Source organism: Delphinus delphis, chromosome 3 (assembly GCF_949987515.2).
Source record: "Delphinus delphis chromosome 3, mDelDel1.2, whole genome shotgun sequence".
NCBI classification, from domain to species: Eukaryota; Metazoa; Chordata; class Mammalia; order Artiodactyla; family Delphinidae; genus Delphinus; species Delphinus delphis.
Window position 1 is genome coordinate 79688904 of NC_082685.1, and position 25951 is coordinate 79714854.

Here is a 25951-nt window from a genome sequence, read left to right on the forward strand (position 1 = left end):
AGGTCCAGTGCTGGATGCTCCATGCCAAACAGCTAGCAAGACAGGAACACAACTCCACCCATTAGCAGAGAGACTGCCTAAAATCATAAGGTCACAGACACCCCAAAACACACCATTGGACGATGCCCTGCCCACCAGAAAGACAAGATACAGCCCCACCCACCAGAACACAGGCACCAGTCCCCTCCACCAGGAAGCCTACACAAGCCACTGAACCAACCTTACCTACTGGGGGAAGACACCAAAACAACGGGAACTATGAACCTGCATCCTGTGAAAAGGAGACCCCAAAACCGGTAAGTTAAGCAAAATAAAAAGACAGAGAAATATGCAGCAGATGAAGAAGCAAGGTAAAAACCCACCAGACCAAACAAATGAAGAGGAAATAGGCAGTTTACCTGAAAAAGAATTCAGAGTAATGATAGTAAAGATGATCCAAAATCTTGGAAATAGAATGGAGAAAATACAAGAAATGTTTAACAAGGACTAGAAGAACTAAAGAGCAAACGATGAACAACACAGTAAATAAAATTACAAATTCTCTAGGGAGGCGGACCTTCAAGATGGCAGAGGAGAAACACGTAGAGATCACCTTCCTCCCCACAAATACATCAGAAATACATCTACACGTGGAACAACTCCTACAGAACACCTACTGAACGCTGGCAGAAGACCTCAGGCTTCCCAAAAGGCAAGAAACTCCCCACGTATCTGGGTAGGGCAAAAGAAAAAACAGAGACAAAAGAATAGGGACGGGACCTGCACCAGTGGGAGGGACCCGTGAAGGAGGAAAGGTTTCCACACACTAGGAAGCCCCTTCGCGGGAGGAGACGGAGGTTGGCGGGGGTGGGGGAAGCTTCGGAGCCACGGAGGAGAGCGCAGCAACATGGGTGCGGAGAGCAAAGCAGAGAGATTCCTGCACAGAGGATCAGGGCCGACCAGCACTCACCATCCCGAGAGGCTTGTCTGCTCACCCGCCAGGGCGGGTGAGGGCTGGGAGCTGAGGCTCGGGCTTCGGTCAGATTCCAGGGAGAGGACTGGGGTTGGCTGCGTGATCACAGCCTGAAGGGGGCTAGTGCGCCACGCCTGGCCGGGAGGGAGTCCGGGAAAGAGTCTGGAACTGCTGAAGAGGCAAGAGACCATTGTTTCGCAGTGCTGAGGAGAGGGGATTCAGAGCGCCGCCTAAATGAGCTCCAGAGACGGGCGCAAGCCGCGGCTATCAGCATGGACCCGAGAGATGGGCATGAGACGCTAAGGCTGTTGCTGCCATCACCAAGAAGCCTGTGTGCAAGCACAGGTCACTCTCCACACCACCCCTCCCGGGAGCCTGTGCAACCCTCCAAGGCCAGGGTCCCGTGATCCAGGGACAACTTCCCCGGGAGAACACACGGCGTGCCTCAGGCTGGTGCAACGTCACGCTGTCCTCTGCCGCCGCAGGCTCGCCCCGCACTCCATGCCCCTCCCTTCCCCCGGCCTGAGTGAGCCAGAGCCCCCGAGTCAGCTGCTCCTTTAACCCGTCCTGTCTGAGCGAAGAACAGACGCCCTCAGGCGACCTACATGCAGAGGCCGGTCCAAAACCAAAGCTGAACCCCAGGAGCTGTGCGAACAAAGAAGAGAAAGGGAAATCTCTCCCAGCAGCCTCACGAACAGGGGATTAAATCTCCACAGTCAACTTGATGTACCCTGCATCTGTGGAATACCTGAATAGACAACGAATCATCCCGAAAATGAGGCAGTGGACTTTGGGAGCAACTGTAGACTTGGAGCTGGCTGTATGCGATTGACTGATTTCTGGTTTTATTATTATAGTTTAGTTTTCAGAGTGTATTATCATTGGTAGATTTGTTTATTGAGTTGGCTGCTCTCTTCCTTTTTTTAAAATATATAGATATATTTAGGGAGGGTGGGAGGGAGGGAGACGCAAGAGGGAGGAGATATGGGAACATATGTATATGTATTCACGTTGTTATAAAGCAGAAACTAACACACTATTGTAAAGCAATTGTACTCCAATAAAGATGTAAAAAAATATATATATAGTTCACTTTTCTTTGTGTGATTTTGTCTGTATACCTTTGCTTTTACCATTTGTCCTAGGGTTCTGTCTATCTGTTTCTTTTTTTTAATATAGTTTTTAGCACTTGTTATCCTTGGTGGATTTGATTTGTGGTTTGGTTGCTCTCTTATTTCTTTTTTTCTTATTTTTTAAATACATTTTAATGTTTTTATTTTTAATAATTAAAAAATTATTTTAATAATTTTATTTCTTTTTTTTTATTTTTCCCTTGTATCCTTCCTCCCTCCCTCCCTCCCTCCTTCCCACCATCCCTTCCTTCCTTCCTGTCCTCCTCAATTTCTTTCTCTCTTTTTTTCTCCCTTTTCTACTGAGCCATGTGGCTGACAGGGTCTTGGTGCTCCAGCCAGGTGTCAGGCCTGTGCCTCTGAGGTGGGAGAGCTGAGTTCAGGACACTGGTCCACCAGAGACCTCCCAGCTCCATGTAATATCAAACGGCAAAAGCTCTCCCAGAGATTTCCATCTTAATGCTAAGAGCCAGCTCCAATTCAAAACCAGCAAGCTACAGTGCTGGACACCCTATGCCAAACAACTAGCAAGACAGGAACACGACCACACACATTAGCAGAGAGGCTGCCTAAAATCATAATAAGCTCACAGACACCCCAAAACGGACCACCAGATGTGGTTCTGCCCATCAGAAAGACAAGATCCAGCCTCATCCACCAGAACACATGCACTAGTCCCCTCCACCAGGAAGTCTACACAACCCACTGAACCAACCAAAGCCTCTGGGGACAGACACCAAAAACAATGGGAACTATGAACCTGCACCCTGCGAAAAGGAAACCCCCAAACACAGTAAGTTAAGCAAAATGAGAAGACAGAGAAACACACAGCAGATGAAGGAGCAAGTAAAAAACCTACCAGACCAAACAAAGAAGAGGAAATAGGCAGTCTACCTGAAAAAGAATTCAGAGTAATGATAGTAAAGATGATCCAAAATCTTGGAAATAGAATGGAGAAAATAAAAGAAACATTTAACAAGGACCTAGAACAACTAAAGAGCAAACAAACAATGATGAACAACACAATAAATGAAATTAAAAATTCTCTAGAAGGAATCAATAGCAGAATAACTAAGGCAGAAGAACAGATAAGTGACCTGGAAGATAAAATAGTGGAAATAACTATGCAGAACAGAATAAAGAAAAAAGAATGAAAAGAACTGAGGACAATCTTAGAGACCTCTGGGACAATGTTAAATGAACCAATTCGAATTACAGGGGTCCCAGAAGAAGAAGAGAAAAAGGGTCTGAGAAAATATTTGAAGAGATTATAGTTGAAAACTTCCCTAATATGAGAAAGGAAATAGTCAATCAAGTCCAGGAAGTGCAAAGAGTCCCATACAGGAAAAATCCAAGGAGAAACACACCAAGACACATATTAATCAAATTATCAAAAATTAAATACGAAGAAAAAATATTAACAGCAGCAAAGGAAAAACAACAAATAACATACAAGGGAATCCCCATAAGGTTAACAGCTGATTAACCTTATGGGGATTAGCAGAAACTCTACAAGCCAGAAGGGATTGGCAAGACATATTTAACATGATGAAAGGGATAACCTACAATGAAGATTACTCTACCCAACAAGGATCTCATTCTGATTTGATGGAGAAATTAAACCCGTTACAGACAAGCAAAAGCTAAGAGAATTCAGCACCAAAAAACCAGCATTACAACAAATGCTAAAGGAAATGCTCTAGGCAGGAAACACGAGAAGGAAAGAACCTAAAATAACAAACCCAAAACAATTAAGAAAATAGTAATAGGAAGATACATATCAATAATTACCTTAAATGTAAATGGATTAAATGCTCCCACCAAAAGACACAGACTGGCTGAATGCATACAAAAAGACCCATATGTATGCTGTCTACAAGAGACACACTTCAGACCTAGTGACACATAAAGACTGAAACTGAAGGGATGGAAAAAGACATTCCATGTAAATGGAAATCAAAAGAAAGCTAGAGTAGCAATTCTCATGTCAGACAAAATAGACTTTATAATACAGACTATTACACCAAAGAAGGACACTACATAATGATCAAGGGATCAATCCAAGACGAAAATATAACAATTGTAAATATTTATGCACCCAACATAGGAGCACCACAATACGTAAGGCAAATACTAACAGCCATAAAAGGGGAAATCGACAGTAACACATTCATAGTAGAGGACTTTAACACCCCAGTTTCACCAATGGACAGATCATCCAAACTGAAAATAAATAAGGAAACACAAGCTTTAAATGATACATTAAACAAGATGGACTTACTTGATATTTATAGGACATTCCATCCAAAAACAACAGAATGCACTTTCTTCTCAAGTGCTCATGGAACATTCTCCAGGATAGATCATATCTTGGGTCACAAATCTAGCCCAGTAAGTTTAATAAAATTGAAATCATATCAAGTATCTTTTCTGACCACAAGGCTATGAGACTAGATATCAATTAGAGGAAAAAGTCTGTAAAAAATACAAACACATGGAGGCTAAACAATTCACTACTTAATAACCAAGAGATCACTGAAGAAATCAAAGAGGAAATCAAAAAGAAACCTGTAAACAAATGACAATGAAAACATGATGACCTCAAACCTATGGGATGCAGCAAAAGCAGTTCTAAGAGGGAAGTTTATAGCAATACAATCCGACCTCAGGAAACAAGAAAAATCTCAAATAAACAACCTAACCTCACACCTAAAGCAATTAGAGAAAGAAGAACCAAAAAACCCCTCAACATTAGCAGAAGGAAAGAAATCATAAATATCAGAGCAGAAATAAATAAAATATAAACAAAGAAAAAAAAAGCAAAGATCAAGAAAACTAAAAGCTGGTTCTTTGAGAAGATATACAAACTTGATAAACCATTAGCCAGACTCATCACGAATAAAAGGGAGAAGACTCAAATCAATACAATTAGAAATGAAAACGTATAAGTAACAACTGACACTGCAGAAATACAAAGGATCATGAGAGATTACTACAAGCAACTCTATGCCAATAAAATGGACAACCTGGAGGAAATGGACACATTCTTAGAAAAGCACAACCTTCCGAAACTGAACCAGGATGAAACAGAAAATATAAACAGACCAATCACAAGCACTGAAATTGAGACTGTGATGAAAAATCTTCTAACAAACAAAAGCCCAGGACCAGATGGCTTCACAGGCAAATTTTATCATTTAAAGAGCTAACACCTATCCTTCTCAAACTCTTCCAAAATATAGCAGAGGGAGGAACACTGCCAAACTCATTTGATGAGGCCACCATCACCGTGATACCACAACCAGACAAAGATGTCACAAAGAAAGAAAACTACAGGCCAATATCACTGATGAACATAGATGCAAAAATCCTCAACAAAACACTAGCAAAAAGAATCCAACAGCATATTAAAGGATCATACGCCATGATCAAGTGGGGTTTATCCCAGGAATGCAAGGATTCTTCAATATACGCAAATCAATCAATGTGATACACCATATTAACAAATTGAAGGAGAAAAACTATATGATCATCTTAATAGATGCAGAAAAAGCTTTCAACAAAATTCAACACCCATTTATGATAAAAACTCTCCAGAAAGTAGGCATAGAGGGAACTTACCTCAACATGATAAAGGCCATATATGACAAACCCACAGCCAACATCGTTCTCACTGGTGAAAAACTGAAACCATTTCCACTACGATCAGGAACAAGACAAGTTTGCCCACTCTCACCACTAGTATTCAACATACACTTGGAAGTTGTAGCCACAGCAATCAGAGAAGAAAAAGAAATAAAAGGAATCCAAACTGGAAAAGAAGTAAAACTGTCACTGTTTGCAGATGACATGATACTATACACAGAGAATCCTAAAGGTGCTACCAGGAAACTACTAGAGCTAATCAATGAATTTGGTAAAGTAGCAGGAAACAAAATTAATGCATAGAAAACTCTTGTATTTTTAAACACTAATGATGAAAAATCTGAAAGAGAAATTAAGGAAACACTCCCATTTACCATTGCAACAAAAAGTATAAAATACCTAGGAATCAACTATAAGACACTGATGGAAAAAATTAAAGATGGTACAAACAGATGGAGAGATATACCATGTTCTTGGATTGGAATAATCAACATTGTGAAAATGATTATACTACCCAAAGCAATCTACAGATTGAATGTAATCCCTCTCAAACTACCAATGGCATTTTTCACAGAACTAGAACAAAAAGTTTCATAAGTTGTATGGAAACACAAAGGACCCCAAATAGCCAAAGCAATCTTGAGAAAGAAAAACACAGCTGGAGGAATCAGCCGCTCACACTTCAGACTATATTACAAAGCTACAGTAATCAAGGCATTATGGTACTGGCACAAAAACAGAAATATAGATCAATGGAACAGGATAGAAAGCCCAGAGATAAACCCACACACATATGGTCACCTTATCTTTGATAAAGGAGGCAAGAATATACAATGGAGAAAAGACAGGCTCTTCAATAACTGTCGCTGGGAAAACTGGACAGCTACATGTAAAAGAATGAAATTAGAACGCTCCCTAACACCATACACAAAAATAAACTCAAAATGGATTAAAGACCTAGATGTAAAGCCAGACACTATAAAACTCTTAGAGGAAAACATAGGCAGAACACTCTATGACATAAATCACAGCAAGATCCTTTTTGATCCACCTCTTAGAGAAATGGAAATAAAAACAAAAATAAACAAATGGAACCTAATGAACTTTAAAGCTTTTGCACAGCAAAGGAAACCATAAGCAAGACGAAAAGACAACCCTCAGAAAGGGAGAAAATATTTGCAAATGAAGCAACTGACAAAGGATTAATCTCCAAAATATACAAGCAGCTCATGCAGCTCAATATCAAAAAAACAGACAACCCAATCCAAAAATGGGCAGAAGACCTAAGGAGACATTTCTCCAAAGAAGATATACTGATTGCCAACAAACACATGAAAGAATGCTCAACATCATTAATCATCAGAGAAATGCAAATCAAAACTACAATGAGGTATCACCTCACACTGGCCAGAATGGCCATCATCAATAAAATCTACAAACAATAAATGGTGGAGAGGGTGTGGAGAAAAGGGAACCCTCTTGCACTGTTGGTGGGAATGTAAATTGATACAGCCACTATGGAGAACAGTATGTAGGTTCCTTAAAAAATTGAATATAGAACTACCATATGACCCAGCCATCCCACTACTGGACATATACCCTGAGAAAAACATAATTCAAAAAGAGTCATGTACCAAAATGTTCATTGCAGCTCTATTTACAATAGCCCAGAGATGGAAACAACCTAAGTGTCCATCATCGGATGAATGGATAAAGAAGATGTGGCACATATATACAATGGAATATTACTCAGCCATAAAAAGAGACGAAATTGAGCTATTTGTAATGAGGTGGATAGACCTAGAGTCTGTCATACAGAGTGAAGTAAGTCAGAAAGAGAGAGACAAATACCGTATGCTAACACATATATATGGAATCTAAGAAAAAAAAATGTCATGAAAAACCTAGGGGTGAAACAGGAATAAAGACACAGACTTACTAGAGAATGGACTTGAGGCTATGGGGAGGGGGAAGGGTAAACGGTGACAAAGCGATAAAGAGGCATGGACATATATACACTACCAAACGTAAGGTAGATAGCTAGCAGGAAGCAGTCGCATAGCACAGGGAGATCAGCTCGGTGCTTTGTGACCGCCTGGAGGGGTGGGATAGGGAGGGTGGGAGGGAGGGAGACGCAAGCGGGAAGAGATATGGGAACATATGTATATATATAACTGATTCATTTTGTTGTGAAGCTGAAACTAACATACCATTGTAAAGCAATTATACTCCAATAAAGATGTTAAAAAAAAAAAAAAAAAAAAGAGTCATGTACCACAATGTTCATTGCAGCACTATTTACAATAACCAGGACATGGAAGCAACCTACGTGTCCATCGACAGAAGAATGAATAAAGTAGATGTGGCACATATATACAATGGAATATTACTCAGCCATAAAAAGAAACGAAATTGAGTTATTTGTAGTGAGGTGTTTGGACCTAGAGTCTGTCACACAGAGTGAAGTAAGTCAGAAAGAGGAAAACAAATACCACACACTAACACATATATATGGAATCTAAAAAAAATAAAAGGTTTTGAAGAACCTAGGGGCAGGACAGCAGTAAAGTTGCAGATGGAGAGAATGGACCTGAGGACAAAGGGAGGGCGAAGGGTAAGTAGGGATGAAATGAGAGAATGGCATGGACGTATATGCACTACCAACTGTAAAATAGACAGCTAGTGGGTAGCAGCTGCATACCACAGGGAGATCAGCTCGGTGCTTTGTGTCCACCTAGAGGGGTGGGATAGGGAGGGTGGGAGGGAGATGCAAGAAGGAGGGAATATGGGGTTATATGTATACATATAGCTGATTCACTTTGTTATACAGCAGAAACTAACACAACATTGTAAAGCAATTATACCCCCAAAAATATGTTAAATTAAAAAAAAAGAAATGATATGTCTTGTTAAAGCCTAGAAACCATACTTTTTTACAAGCAGAGTATAAAAGGGGAAAGAGATGAAGAGAAGAGAGGAGAGAGGGGTAACACAGAAGAAAGGCCAAAAGTGACAAAAGTGAATAAAAAATAGTGGAAATTATTACATGTAAAGCTCTACAGGGAAAACGTAAATAAATGATTGGAGAAAAATCACTACATAAGCCAGGAAAACTCAAAAACCTTACTCACTTAAAAAAATTAAAAATCAGCCTCATTTTCTAGCATCATGCACAAATCGATCCCATAGCCTTCACTAGTTCCTACTACAGTTTCCAACTACTCCAGAAAAAGAAAAACAAGAAAAAACAACTCAAAAGTCTTTCATTATCCTTCAATTTTTAGTATTTTCAGAATTTAAAATGGTAATCAAACCCCCTCCTGGCTGTATGTGTACCACCTGCAGAAGCAAGGCACGTAATGTGTACACTCAGTAAAGTGGGCTATACACTCAGCTCTCCAAATACACTGGAGATGATTGCTGTTGCCAGATACAGAAGCAGACGTTTTTCCCCTAAAGAATCATAATTTTAGCTTGCCAAATGGGTGAGATTCACTTTTTTAACCAGAGAATTCAGGAATGAATAAAAAGGAATACTGCAAATGGAAACCTGGGTGGAAAATGACCTCTGCACTTGGGCTGTGCGCATGTAACCAAAAGCCATCAAGGATCAAAATTACAACAATCAAACAAACCCATGAGCTTAAGCCTAGGAGTGTAATGCTTGTCAGTCATCTCTTCATCTCTACAGCACTATCACATGGCAATGGTATGTTCTTCTTAAACTCTATTCCTGTTAAACTGCACTAGCCAAATGTGAACCTACCAAGCCAGAAACATTTCCCTCTGCTAAAATGACAAAACTGGGCTTATAGCAGCCAAGTGCAACAGCTGGATCTAAAAGCAGAGTACTGTGTGTGATGAACTTAGATGATGAAGGGGTAGCTATGGAGGTAAAAGTCAATAGCTCATCACTAGCTTTCTCTTCCATCCTAACAAATCTGGTTAACAATTACCGTGTGCATAGTTTGGTAACCATAGAATGCCCCAGGGGATAAAGTATTTGCATGAGTTCTACATTCGCTGTGAGGCAGCATATAGGAAATATGTAACCTGAAGACATACAAATTAGAATAGGAAGCATGAACTATATTACAGCACTGTTTAAAAGAACTTTCTGCAAAAAATGTGAAAATGTTCACTATCTGTGCTGTCCAATTCAGTGGCCACTAGCCACAGATGCCTACTGAAGATCTGAAATGTGGCTAATGAAAATGAAGAACTGAGTTTTTAATCTTCATTTTAACCAATTTAAAATTAAAATTAAATATCCATGTGGGGTGTCTGGCTGCCATATTGGACAGTGAGGACAAGCAGGCCACACAGTGGTAGGAGAGCCACAGCACACACATAATCATGCTTTAATAACACAGTTGTTTTAATTCAGCAGTAACATTCACACTGAACTCTCTCTCCACCAAAGTGAAACTGGGTAAAGAAGTACAATATATTCCCTGACTTCCAAGACCTTAAACTATATATATATATGTTTACATGATATTCCATGTTCCATCGTCATTTGGTTACTTATTTTCTTGTTATGCTTCTTGGATAAAGAAGTATTTTAAAGAAATAAATTGAATTTGGATTACCTTGTGTATATTAATTCATTCAGACATGCAATGCTCCCCGAGTTCAGAGAGACTGTGCCAGGTGCTGGGGCCAGCAGGGCAGGCAAAGTACCCTACCCAACAGTTCTGAAATCCACAGGGAGTCAAGGATTACCCCTAGTCTCCACTGGCGGGCAAAGCACCCCTGTTCTTTCTATCAGACCTACTTTAGTCCCTTTGCATGATACTGCTCATACCGTGGGACTCAGCTGGTACCCCAGGAGGAATCCACAAAAAGATTATATCAGGGCAGGTGTCTTTTGGGTTGACTGCTTTCCAAATCAGACAACCTGAACACCAGAGTTCTTCTCTCATTGTCAGTATTCAAACTCTGCTCACGTGGCGTACTATTGAAAAAATGACAGAAGCAGGCTCCATATGTATTTACAAGATAATCCTGTATATTGTTTAGTGGTATGTATACTGATAGCCAATACAGAAAAAAAGAAGTCATGGGAATGGGTGCATAGACGATCTCTTACTACGCTGTATCTTTTGATATATATCGACATTATTTCAAAACAGATGTTTCTATGGTGTGAATATTCTATTTATGCAGCTACTTAGCTTGCATAGAAATAGTTTTGAAGCAGTGTGAAGAATCATGCAACCCACAACGGTTTTCTTTTGCTTCATTTGATTTAATGAATGTTTGTTTCTGAACTTGTACATTTTACTTAAAAATAACATTTTCATAAAAATCTCTCACTGATGTAAAGTCAGCTGAACACATTATACAAGTGTTGACTTCTAAAATTAAAGAAGAAATCAGGAATAACTGCCACACCTTTTTTTTTCTGAGTTAGTCAATGGAGATAAGGTTTACTGTGGGATATTTTCCTTTCTATATTAAGGATTATATGATTCTCAGTTTATATACACACATTATTAATATAAGGCATGCTTATCCTGCAATCACTTGGCAGGTGTCACTTCATATATTGTCCAGGGTATATCTTTCAAACCTACAAACATATATATATATGTGTGTATATATATATATATATATATATATATATATATGTATATATGTTACTACTGTATTCAGAATTGTGACCTCCATCATATTCAGCTCAGGAACCACTGAACTTTGTTTTCTGAGAATGACCAGCACAGACATATGGTGGCTTACGAACAGAACGTGATGTACAGGTAATGAAGACACACACTGAGCTCAGTGCAATGTGGGGTGCAAGGGAGAAAACTATTTCAGGGGCTATTCTGAGGTTGGCTAAGAGGAGCAGCGGGCTTCCTGCAGGTCTGTGTCCTAATCCCCCTGGCTCCAAGGAGAGACAAGAAGTACAGTGTTCACCACGACAGTTGGGGTGCACACCAGCCTCTGGGGAAGCTCAGGTCAGTCAGCACAGAGACATATAAATAGTATGGCTTCCAATCTGTGCCATTTCTGCAACACACTGCTGTCCTCCACCCAGACCCCTCTTCTCTGTCAAGGGTATCTCCAGACACCAAGCTGCCCCGAATCAGACAAGTTGGGGTGACCTTTATGCCTCATCCCTACAATCAAGGAACCGTGACGTTCTGAGGCATCCACCTGTAAACATTCCTAAACTGAGCCATTTCTTCTCCACCTGGCCTCTCCGGTCTTAATTCCTGCTTGTCTCACACTTGGATTCTAAACTCCAGCTGAAGAACTTTCACAATTCATGGGATATACGTTGCTCACACCCCTCCAGGCCTCTGCACATGCTGTCCTTTCTTCTTATACCTTAATTCCCCCTTTTAGCCTGGCTTCTGGTCCTTCGAATCCAGTCTACAAAGTCATGTCTTAACATTTATGCCCCTCTTCCTCCTAAGAGTGGGTCAGGCAGCCTCCTCTGGATGGGCTCATGGCTCCTGCACTGCACTTTACCACCCACCACTTGTCCATAGGGGTGCACACTGTTTCTGGTGCAAAGTTACATGCCCAGTGCTGGTTAGTATTGTGACTGATGCATAGTAGATAAACAATAGATTTTCTTAGTGAATGAACAAGTGAAAGATTCCCCATTCTCACTGTTGTATTCTAGGTCTGGGATGATGGAGGCTTAGTCAATTACAATAGACATTTTCCTAGCCTCTCTCTCTGCATCCTCCTCCTCTCTCTGGTCCCTGAGTTATGTTTCTAAAACATAAATCTAACAATGCTATTTTGTCTCATAACCTTGGATGGCTCCCTGTTAAAAAGAAAAGTCCCATCTCCTTAGCATAATATCCAAGGCCATATACAACTTGGTCCAACCCATCATTCTTGCCATTTCTTCCCATCACCAGCTACATGCCAAACTCCGCTGCTTTTGTCCCTTGGCTTCTAATTGTCCTTATCTCACTTCTCCATCTTCAACATCCATCCCATCTGAGAAGTATCCCTTACTTCCCTGAGGCACAAGTCCTTACAGATGTCACAGCATTTGTGTTAAACTGTAATTTTATTTTGTTATTTATTTGCCTCTTCCACTGGTCATTAAGAATCCAAAGGGGTAAAGTCTCTTAAATCCCACTGACTAGCTCAATACTTGGTTCCAGTAGGAGCCCAATAATTGTTTGAACACTAAATTTCAACAAGTTTAAATTCTATATGCTTAATCACTAAAGGGATTTCAATTTTGGAAGTTATTTGCTTTAAATAGGAACATAAAGGCAGGATAAATCAAACTTAATACAGGTGCATTTTGTCATGTAGCCAAATAGTAAGATAAACGCATTACTGAGAATATTTATCCCCATGTTCTCACTTCTAGTTTGTATTGTTTTGTGTTGTAATATGTGGCAATTTGCTGGTTGCTTATGAGTCTCAACATTAACAAATTAATGAAATTTAGTGAATGCAAAGAAAATCTGATTTTTATTGGTTTTGGTTCAATAATTATAAACCTATCAAATTAATTAAAATTGTTATTAACCCCTTTCCCCAAGATAAAATGACAAATTCCTTAACGTGTAGGATACTATATATTAATTTGTGATTCTTGTGCTTTTGTTCTTTTTTTAACCCTTCAGTTCAATTTTGACTCTAGAAGAAAGATATTTCGTACACAATCCCAATGAAGCAGCACCTAGTGATTCTAAAATTCTTTCCGTTTGTGGAAAATGAAGATTAAGTGACAAAATGCTGTAAATAGCTTATAGATTATGTACTGCAACAGAAAACAATTTCAAAACAGCTGTGATTGCTGTATTTAATACCCCAAGTTATTACCATGTATGTATGCCACAGATAAATGGAAATACGGCTTAGCTCCAAAGGGTCTGATTACAAAATCCACAGGACAAAAGGTAACAAAGGCCTCTGAAGAACGTGAACGAGTTGATAAGGCTGGGAAGTAACACAGTCACCTGATTTTAAATGGCAATCAACAAAACACTTATTAAATAAAACAGGATGTGCCCTTGGCGGTACAGCGGTTAGGGCTCTGTGCTTTCACTACTGAGGGAGCGGGTTCAATCCCTGGTCGGGGAGCTAAGATCTCCCACAAGCTGCGTGCGCAGCCAAAAAATGAAGTTTAAAAAAAAAAAGATGGAGAAATAACTTAGACTTAGGAGTTTGGGAATGATATATACACACAACTATATATAAAATAAACAAGGACCTACTGTATAGCACAGGGAACTATACTCAATATCTTGTAATAACTATAACGGAAGAAAATATAAAAAAAGAATATATATCTATATATGTATAACTGAATTACTTTGCTGTGCATCTGAAACTAACACAACATTGTAAACGAACTATATTTCAATAAAAATTTTTTAATAATTAAATTAAGAAACTAATCCCCTCTGTTACTTTCAGTTTAAAGAAAATTGGAATACACTAATGACTAAAACTTAAATTTCTTCTCTCTGAAGTTTTTTCTCTACTTATTTATTGTCTTACTTTCCTACACTTATGAACTGATTAATGGATCTTACAAGCCATCCAGTTCAACCGTCTCAATAATAGCTAAAGAGACAGGCCTAGACATGTGAACTGACTGTCCAAGGTGAGAAAAGTAATGATCATCAGACAGGAATTAGAACCCAGGTCTTCTTACTTCCAACCACACACTCAGGCTTCCCCTCTTAAGTAAATCTGAGCTTTGCCAACTGGCATCCAGGTTTCAAGACTTGCTACCCATGGACTTATTTCACAGGTCTTCACAGATTACTTCTACTACAAAAATTTTAAAAGCTTCTAAAATCAGTACCCTTCATTAAACTGCTTTCCTGAGAGCCCTTGAGGGCAGAAAAATAATTTTAGTAAAATCCACTTATTCATAAGAAATTAAATATTTTATGCAATGGATAATTTGAGATCCTTGTGTTCATGTTCCTTTTTAACTCTTCAAACCAATGTAGACTCAGGAAGCAAGACATTCCTTACATAGTCCCCATGAAGCAGCTCATAATGATTTTAAAGTTCTTTCTCCATGAGAAAAATGAACATTATGTGACCAAATGCTGAAAATAACCTACAAGACTTCCACTGAAGCAGAAACATTTTAAATCGACTGTTAGTACTATATTAAAGACCCCCATGTGCTCGGGCATTTAAATAATCAGTCGTTCTTTTCTTGAAAACACTTTAAAAATCTCTTATGCTGGCATTTGGGGTCCACTAGATGAGTCTCCAAATTGCCCTTCTGACTTTACACACTATGTTCCCAAACAGAACAACTAACTTGTGTATTCTCTCTTCAATCTGTCCCACATCAATCCCTTGGCTCACAACTGTTACGTATTCTTAAGGTCCTGTTCAAATGACACTTTCATACCATCATAGCATTTTCTGTCCCTTTCTTGGGCACGTGTCCCTTTCCAATTTAGATTGTTGTTGGTGCTGCACATCCTCCTGCTCTCCTCCTAGACTGTGAGCCCTCGAGCTGGGTCCTTGGTCCAAGTATTCTTTAATTGCATCCATCAGCTGTGACAGCATCTGGCAAGGCCTGTTCCAGAAGGCACTCAAGGAGGATGTTGCTGAATGACGGCAGGAAGGAGAAGAATCTACCTCAGCTGAGAAGCACAGACGCAGCCGCTGAATCCCAGGAAGCAGAAGTCCAGGTTGATGCGGAGTCTTGCCAAAGCCCACATAGGGGAATTTCTGATCATTGAATCCCAAATAACCATCTAACTTTCTGCATCAAATCATATTGACTGCTTACATATTTTTTTCTAAAATTCACTACTTAAACGTCCCAGTCCTCCTTGTAAGGAACGGCACCAAAAATGGTGGAGAGCTTAAACAAGCTTTATTTGGGAACGCTCCCGGGCAAGGCTCACTGGTCCGAGAGAAAGGGGCCAGAGAAGTCGCGCCTGGGCGAGGGTTTGGGCAGAATTTATAGGGGAAGAAGGGAAAGGGGTGTGGTGAATCTGGGAGGGCGCAGGGTAGTCCTTACTTGGTGGTCTCTTCGGGTATCGTGGCAATATCTGGTGCCGGTTGCATCAGTCTTGGGACCGTTTGTCCCACCCCTCGAAAGGCGGGAAGGCTGGGCCGGGTGGAAAGTTCCCAGGTCAGTTCCTGGAACTGGGTGGCTGAGAGCTCCAGGTCAATTCCAAGAACTGGCTGTGTGGAACGTTCCAGGCTGATGCAACCTGTGAGTCTGATTGCGTTCCCCTGCCTCGGGCCAGTTGGCCTTACACTCCTGACTTGACTACACAGAACAGGAGTTCCTTTTTGACTCATGAAAAAAACTTGTCTCTCTCTCTAGTTGACTCTAGGTATTTGTTCTGCTGTGATAGTGACACTGCACTGAGCAGCGACGTTTGTCCCCAAATGAAAGAGCATTAGACTGTGGTGTCTAATGTAGTAGCTTTCTCATTGCTTTGTTTGTCCTATTCCCATGCAGACAGGTCGTCACTAACTGCTGCTATCCCACTTCAGCAGTGTCCTTCCCTTTCTAATTTGCAGCTATTGGAGAAACGGGATTCCAAGCTGCACTAAAATAGTGTCTAATGAAAGGCAAAAATCTCTCATTGAGACTGCCAATTATTTTTTCTATGAATAAAGCACACTTTAGCTTTAAAACCTATATTTTTGGCTACTCGCTGACAGTTTTGATTTTTTCTCAGTTGAATTTTGGAAGGACAGGCTGTTAGATAATAGTTCACTGGGAGCAAAGAAAGTCCACCCAAGGTCATGCGCCTCTTTTATGAAGCTCTTCTTTTAGATAGAAAGTTATATCAGTAATCTATTAAAGAAGGACACCTGTAGGTACTTCCGTAGAAGCCTATTTGTGATAGCCTGCTGAGTTAAAAGACACACAGGATGTTGTAATCATAAGAGTTATCTATTTTAAAAGTCTATACTGATATACAGTTTGGAAGAATACAAACCTATTATTATCATGGAGTTTTTGCTATGGAAATAGCCGTTATTGCTAGGGAGCAGGAAGGCTAAAGTGGGATGTTTTTGGTTTAAATTTTGTTATCTTTAGAATTTTGATTTCTAACTTCTCTGCATTATTGTCCAGAAACACAGACTATACAATGATGCTAAGTCTAGGAAATCTACTAAGACATATTTCTCAGATCACATCTGGTCAATTACTGAAAAAGTTTATGAAAATTAGAAACAATGTATATTCACTAATTGCTGGGTACAGGGCTGAATATATGTTTGTAAGATCGGGGTTATTAATTGTTATTCAAATCATGTATAAGTCATTTATATTCTTACTGACTTTTGGTCTGCATGACTTATTAAAAGCTGAGGTGTATTAGTCTCCCTCTGTGATGGTACATGTGTAAACTTCTGCTTAGAATTTGTTCATTATTTTATGTATTTTTGAAGTTATATAGTTAGACATACACAGACAAGTTTAGAATTCTTAAATCTTTCTGGTGAACTGTACCTTTATGTTATGTAATGATCTTTTTCACTCCTAATAAAGTTTTTGCTTTAAACACTATTTTTATTTGGTATTAACAAAGCTATGCCAACCTTCTTTTGATTAGTATTTGCCTGATGTATCTTTTCCCAGTCTTTTATTTTCAACCTGTTCATGCACTTTAGATATATCTCTTGTCAACTTTACATAGGTAGAATTTAAAAGAAAAATAATAATCTCATTTACTGCAATTACTAGTATCTGTGGGTTTGTTTCTATCATACTATTGTGAATTTCTAGTTGCCCTATTTGTTATATGCTTCCTCCATACCACATATTTTTCTATCCTCCATTTGCTTGGGTGTTATATGCATTCTAGTTTTCTTTTACTAGTTATCCTTACAACTTTCAACAAGAACTTTAGACTTTAAGTTCAATAACCCTCTTCCCCCAAGTGCTACATGGACTGTAGAACTTAAATCTAAACCTTCTTTCTGAAGGACATCCTTTAGAAGTACCTTTAGGGAGGATCCGTCGGTGGTAAATACCCTTACTTTGGATTATCTAATAATGCCTTTACTTTGACCTTGTTTTTAAATGGAATTTAGGTAGTTATAAAATTCTAGATTGTCAAGAAGATTACCTTCTGGCAACACTTCGCAGACATGCCACTGTATTTCAGCTTCTGTTTTTTTGAAGTTGGGATGTCTACCTAAATAGGGATAGCAATCACTGTGACAAGTTTTTCTTTTTCTGATTCCTTTTAAGATATTTTACTTGATGTTCTACAATTTACTACAATATGTCTACATATATATTTGTTTTTCTTTACCCTCTTGTTATTTATTTGGCTTCCTGAATCTGAGGATTCATGTCTCATTAGTTTTTAAAAATTCTAAGCCACACCACCATTTTCATTATTTTCTTCTTCTGGAAGTCTAATCTGAGGTATTTGTACATTCTCACTGTACCCATGTGTCTCTTCATTTCTTTCATATTTTCTATCTAATTCTAGACATAAAGAATATACACCATTCAAGAAATATTTCTTTAGCTCTATCTTCCGGTTTACTAATTCTCTGTGAGATAGCTGTGTCTAATCTGCTACTTAACCACTGAGATTTCTGTTTGGTACTTTTAAAGTTTTCCCCAGTCTTTATGACAGTGTACTTCTGCTTAATGCTTTCATCTTTCTTCAATCAATTTAGACATATTTATTTCTTATTCTGCATATCTGAAGTTTTGAGGGGCCTGGTGTTCAATTTTTCTGTTTGTTATTTCTGCTTTCTCCCTTGGTGGTTTGTATCTTTATGCATTTGGCAGCCTTGGATGATTGAGAATGGGGTGGGGAAAGATGTATATCTTAGGTTAGGAAAGACCTCCTGCTGGACCTGGGTTGAGGTGTGCCCCTCTGGAGAGGTTTGCATCTGCTCTGCCAGGTGACTCAGAGCGTCACATACCAGGGGTTTAAAATGTTGGTCTCTCAACGGGCAGTAGTGTAAATTTAAAAGCATGTATGATTAGCCAGTGGTTATATATTCTTCAGGGGAGACCACTTTGGACCCCAACATACCACCCAGGCTGGGAGATAGTATGTTTTCTGTTTGTTTGGTTTCCTTCTGTGGTGGGAGATTTTCTATTTAGTCTACCATTTCATTGAACGTATATCCCCTTAGAGCAGTGTGTTTCAAACCACTGTCAAGCCCTATTAGTAGATAGTGAAATCAGTTTAGTGCTGTGGTTCTCAACCTTGACTATGTGTTAGAATCACCCAGGGAGCTTTTAAAACCCTGACTCCCAGGCCACAACCCAGGACCAATTAAATCAGAATCACAGAGGGTGGGGAGCCAGCAACATATATTGTTATAGCTCCCAGGTGACCTGAATGAACAGCCAAGATTGAGAACCACCACGATGACCAGCATTTTATAATAAAACAGAGTGGAACACAACAGAACAAAGAGTACATTAGCATTGATCCTTAGTAAGAACTCTGCACATTGCTACAAGAGCTGCTGCTCAGTGGTGTGTGTGTGACAATGTATCATGTTCTAATACATACTGTATTCTTTACTGTGGTTTTCCCTTAAAAAAAAAAAAAGAACCTAAAAACATTAAGCCTCTTGGTTACCAAGATTAGAAGCTGTCCTCAGAATAGCTGAAGCATGAGAGCCAGTTTCTTACCTGCATTCCTACTGCAATTTTTTTTTTTTTGGTATGTGGAGATTTCCCTAACTTTCTTGGACATCCAGCTGTACATTTCCATTTCATCCAGCTCCTCCAGGTGTTTGGTAAAAGGTTATCAGGATATCAAAACTACCATATTGCTGAATATTGAATTTCACATTTCTTTATATACTTCTGGTGTCTTTGAAGTTTATTCAAAAACACACACTATGATGTCTAATTTTACACCTAAAATGTGCTCTAATTATACTCTATGGATATTAATATATTCTACAAAGACATCACAGAAAGTGATGTGGTGTGCCTTTACAACACACCCACCACAGTACCAAGCTTGTCATAGATAGATCTGCAGGAAGATTCTGTAAGATCAGGGCTTTGGAGTTTTTGTTGCCCAGTTCACGAGACCAATGGGAGTTTTCAGAAGGGGAAATAAGAGAAAACAGACAGAACTCAAAAGGAAGAACCAGGGTAGAATTTCTTATTGACCAAGTGCTAAAGTAAGATGACCAGTGGGCAAAGTGACCACATGTGAAGGGCACGTCTGAAGCATAGAAATGTTACCACTTCTCTATAAACTGGAATGAGGGAGGCATCAGAGACATGGTGTTTGTTGTTGCTGCTGTTAGCATGGCTAAACTAGCCATTGCGAACTTTCAAGCACCTTCCCAAGCTCTTTTGGACAATTTTTTTTGTGTGTGAGGTGTGACAATAAATGAAATTAAAAATTCTCTAGAGGGAATCAATAGCAGAATAACTGAGGCCGAAGACGGGATAAGTGACCTGTAGGATAAAATAGTGGAAATAACTATTTCCACAGAGCAGAATAAAGAAAAAAGAATGAAAAGAATTGAGGACAGTCACAGAGACCTCTGGGACAATATTAAATGCACCAAGATTTGAATTATGGGGTCCCAGAAGAAGAGGAGGAAAAGAAAGGGATTGAAAAACCATTTGAAGAGATTACAGTTGAAAATTTCCCTAATACGGGGAAGGAAATAGTCAATCAAATCCAGGAAGCGCAGAGTCCCATACAGGATAAATCCAAGGAGAAACATGCTAAGACACATATTAATCAAACTACCAAATATTAAATACAAAGAAAAAATATTAAAAGCAGCAAGGGAAAAACAACAAATAACATACAAGGGCATGCTCACAAGGTTAACAGCTGATCTTTCAGCAGAAACTCTGCAAGCCAGAAGGGAGTGGCAGGACATATTGAAAGTGATGAAAGGGAAAAGCCCACAGCCAAGATTACTCTACCCAGCAAGGATCTCATTCAGATTCGATGGAGAAACAGAAACCTTTACAGACAAGCAAAAGCTAAGAGAATTCAGCACCACCAAACCAGCTTTACAACAAATGCTAAAGGAACTTCTCTAAGCAGGAAACACAAGAGGAGGAAAAGACCTACAATAACAAACCCAAAACAATGAAGAAAATGGTAACAGAAACAAACATATTGATAACTACCTTAAATATAAATGGAGTAAATGCTCCACCAAAAGACATAGACTGGCTGAATGGATACAAAAACAAGACCAATATATATGCTGTCTACAAGAGACACACTTGAGACCCAGGGACACATACAAACAGAAAGTGAGGGGATGGAAAAACATATTCCATGCAAATAGAAATCAGAAGAAAGCTGGAGTAGCAATTCTCATATCAGACAAAATAGACTTTAAAGACTATTACAAGAGACAAAGAAGAACACTACATAATGATCAAGGGATCAATCCAAGAAGAAGATATAACAATTGTAAATATTTATGCACCCAACATAGGAGCACCTCAATACATAAGGCAAATACTAACAGCCATAAAAGGGGAAATAGACAGTAACACAATCAGAGTAGGGGACTTTAACACCCCACTTTCACCAATGGATAGATCAAACAAAATGAAAATAAGTAAGGAAACACAATCTTTAAATGATAAGTTAAACAAGATGGACTTAATTGATATTTATAGAACACTCCATCCAAAACCAGAATACACTTTCTTCTCAAGTGCTCATGGAACATTCTCCAGGACAGATCATAACTTGGGTCACAAATCAAGCCTTGGTAAATTTAATAAAATTGAAATCATATCAAGTATCTTTTCTGACCACAATGCTATGAGACATCAATTACAGGAAAAAATATGGGAAAAATACAAACACATGGAGGCTAAGCAATACGCTACTAAATAACCAAGAGATCACTGAAGAAATCAAAGCGGATATCAAAAAATACCTAGCAACAAATGACAATGAAAATATGATGGCCCCAAACCTATAGGATGCAGCAAAAGCAGTTCTAAGAGGGAAGTTTATAGCAATACAATCCTACATTAAGAAAAAAGAAAAATCTCAAATAAACAACATAACCTTACACCTAAAGCAATTAGAGAAAGAAGAACAAAAATCCCCTAAAGTTAGCAGAAGGAAAGAAATCATAAACATAATATCAGGAAAAAATGAAAAAGAAATGAAGGAAACAATAGCAAAGATCAATAAAATTTCTTCTTTGAGAAGATTAAAAAGTCGATAAACCATTAGCTGACTCATCAAGAAAAAAAGAGGGAACTCAAATCAATAGAATTAGAAATGAATAAGGAGAAGTAACAACTGACACTGCAGAAATACAAAGGATCATGAGAGATTACTACAAGCAACACTGTGCCAGTAAAATGGACAACCTGGAAGAAATGGACACATCCTTACAAAAGTACAACCTTCCGAGACTGAACCAGGAAGAAATAGAAAATACAAACAAACCAATCACAAGCATTGAAACTGAGAATGTGATGAAAAATCTTCCAACAAACAAAAGCCCAGGACCAAATGGCTTCACAGGCGAATTCTATCAAACATTTAGAAAAGAACTCATACCTACCCTTCTCAAACTCTTCCAGTATATAGCAGAAGGAGGAACACTGCCAAACTAATCCTACGAGGCCACCATCACCCTGATACCAAAACCAGACAAAGATATCACAAAGAAAGAAAACTGCAGGCCAATATCACTGATGAACATAGATGCAAAAATCCTCAACAAAATACTAGCAAACAGAATCCAACAGCACATTCAAAAGATCATACACCATGATCAAGTGGAGTTTATTCCAGGAATGCACGGATTCTTCAATATATGCAAATCAATCAATGTGATAAACCATACTAACAAACTGAAGGAGAAAAACCATATGATCATCTCCATAGATGCAGAAAAAGCTTTTGACAAAATTCACCACCAATATATGACAAAAGCCCTCCATAAAGTAGGCAGAGAGGAAAATTACCTCAATATAATAAAGGTCATATATGACAAACCCACAGCCAACATCGTTTTCAATGGTGAAACACTGAAACTATTTCCTCTAAGATCAGGAACAAGACAAGGTAGTCCACCCTAACCAATATTATTCAACATAGTTTTGGAAGTGTTAGCCACAGCAATCAGAGAAGAAAAAGAAATTAAGGAATCCAAATTGGAAAAGAAGAAGTAAAGCTGTCATGGATTGCAAATGATATGATACTATACACAGAGAATCCTAAAGGTGCTACCAGAAAACTACTAGAGCTAATCAATGAATTTGGTAAAGTAGCAGGATACAAAATTAATGCACAGAAATCTCTTGTATTCTTATATACTAATGATGAAAAATCTGAAAGAGAAATTAAGGAAACACTCCCATTTACCACTGCAACAAAAAGTATAAAATACCTAGGAATCAACCTACCTAAGGAGACAAAAGACCTGTATGCGGAAAACTATAAGACAATGATGAAAGAAATTAAGGATGATACAAACAGATGGAGAGACATACCATGTTCTTGGATTGGAAGAATCAACATTGTGAAAATGACTCTACTACCCAAAGCAATCTACAGATTCAATGCAATCCCTATCAAACTACCACTGGCATTTTTCACAGAACTAGAACAAAAAATTTCACTATTTGTATGGAAACACAAAAGACCCCAAAGAGCCAAAGCAATCTTGAGAAAGAAAAACAGAGCTGAAGGAATCAGCCTCCCGCACTCAGTCTATACTACCGAGCTACAGTAATCAAGACAGTATGGTACTGGAATAAAAACAGATATATAGATCAATGGAACAGGATAGAAAGCCCAGAGATAAACCCACTCATATATGGTCACCTTATCATTGATAAAGGAGGCAAGAATACACAATGGAGAAAGGCAGCCTCTTCAATAATTGGCGCTGGGAAAACTGGACAGCTACATGTAAAAGAATGAAATTAGAACACTCTGTCACACCATACACAAAAATAAACTCAAAATGGATTAAAGACCTAAATGTAAGGGCAGGCACTATAAAACTATTAGAGGAAAACAGAGGAAGAACACTCTATGACATAAATCAAAGCAAGATCCTTTTTGACCCACTTCCTAGAGAAATGGAAATAAAAACAAAAATAAACAAATGAGACCTAATGAAACTTAAAAGCTTTTGCACAACAAAGAAAAACATAAACAAGACCAAAAGACAACCCTCAGAATGGGAGAAAATATTTGCAAATGAAGCCACTGACAAAGGATTAATGTCCAAAATATACAAGCAGCTCATGCAGCTCAATATCAAAAAAAGCACCAACCCAATCCAAAAATGGGCAGAAGACCTAAATAGACATTTCTCCAAAGAAAATATACAGATTGCCAACAAACACATGAAAGTATGCTCAATATCATTAATCATTAGAGAAATGCAAATCAAAACTGCAATGAGGTATCACCTCACACCAATCAGAATGGCCACCATCAAAAAATCTAGAAACAATAAATGCTGGAGAGGGTGTGGAGAAAAGGGAACCCTCTTGCACTGTTGGTGGGAATGTAAATTGATACAGCCACTATGGAGAACAGTATGGAGGTTTCTTAAAAAACTACAAATAGAACTACCATACAAGCCAGCAATCCCACTCCTGGGCATATACCCTGAGAAAACCATAATTCAAAAAGAGTCATGTACCAGAATATTCATTGCAGCTCTATTTACAATAGCCAGGACATGGAAGCAACCTACGTGTCCATCGACAGATGAATGGATAAAGAAGATGTGGCACATATATACAGTGGAATATTACTCAGCCTTTAAAAGAAACGAAATTGAGTTATTTGCAGTGAGGTGGATGGACCTAGAGTCTGTCATACAGAGTGAAGTAAGTCAGAAAGAGAAATACAAATACCGTATGCTAACACATATATATGGAATAAAAAAAAATGTTTCTGAAGAACCTAGGGGCAGGACAGGAATAAAGACGCAGATGTAAAGAATGGACTTGAGGACATGGGGAGGGCAAAGGGTAAGTTGGGACGAAGTGAGAGAGTGGCATGGATATATGTACACTACCAGATGTAAAATATATAGCTAGCAGGAAGCAGTCGCATAGCACAGGGAGATCAGCTCGGTGCTTTGTGACCACCTATAGGGGTGGGATAGGGAGGATGGGAGGGAGACACAAGAGGGAGGAGATATGGAGATATATGTATATGTATAACTGATTCATTTTGTTATAAAACAGAAACTAACACACCATTGTAAAGCAATTATACTCCAATAAAGATGTTAAAAATAAATAAATAATGTGAGGTGTGAGATTAAGGATTCTTGCTTTTAAGCCCTTTTACTATCTGTCCCCAGCACATCAAAAGATGCAACAGAAATATTTTTTTAATACTGCCATGTCCCACCTTTGGAATTCAACACTTCCTCCTATCTTAATCCTCCCAAATGCCACTGACCTGGCCATAATTCCATCCACCCACATGGGTTTTAGGAATTAGTTTCCAGTGCAGTCTGTCCAAACCAGGCTAAGCATCTCATTATCTAAAACTTTCAACCTCCTTCTTTGTTACTGTTGTGGTGCTCCTACATTTTAAACTGTAAATATAGTAAGTATGTTCTCCTGGAATCATTATATAAAGAAATGTCACACCCAGACCACAATACTGAAATCTGGCAGATTGTGGGCAATCTGTTTTTTCTCTCCAAGGAAGTAAACAGCTGCACAGTTGCTTTAGAAATGTTAAGAAGTAGATAAAGGTGAAACGAAATATATTAACAGATTGACTGAGGTAAGATGAGGCTTTGCGTTTTGTTTTGCTTGGGTTTAACTGGTCAAAACATTTAAATATGTTACTATGCCCATAGAACTGGATGATAATACTTTGGGATAGATAAAAAGCAAGAGAAATGTAATCAGAGAAAAATAAATGTTGAAGGAAAGAAAGTAAGAGAGAAATAAAGCTTTGGAGAGAAAAAAAATATTACTGCCCACCTAGATGAGGTTTTACTCCTTACACATCACCCAGGCACTGCTGCTTGACCTCCTCTCCCAGCATCACAATTTGCCACCTTCCCACGAGGGTGGAGATCCCCTTACACTGGGCTGTACTACAGGAAGGTAGATTCTTTAATTTCAAATTATATTTTAGGACCACCAATAATTGGAAAAACCCCTGAGTTTATCATAAAGGATCTGAATTATGTAACACTTTCAGTAGTATCCAAATCTGTAAATTTAACTTTTTATTTTCTACTTTTAGGTCTTTCCATCTTTAATCTGAAAGTTAATTGTCATGGAGGAGTAAGTAGATTTTGC

At 38.7% G+C, this 25951-nt stretch overlaps 1 protein-coding gene across 1 annotated transcript in view; it reads right to left on the reverse strand.

The window, feature by feature from the left end:
* Positions 1 to 25951, reverse strand: part of KCNN2 (potassium calcium-activated channel subfamily N member 2) — a 183952-nt gene that overhangs the window by 60300 nt on the left and 97701 nt on the right. The window lies entirely within an intron of this gene.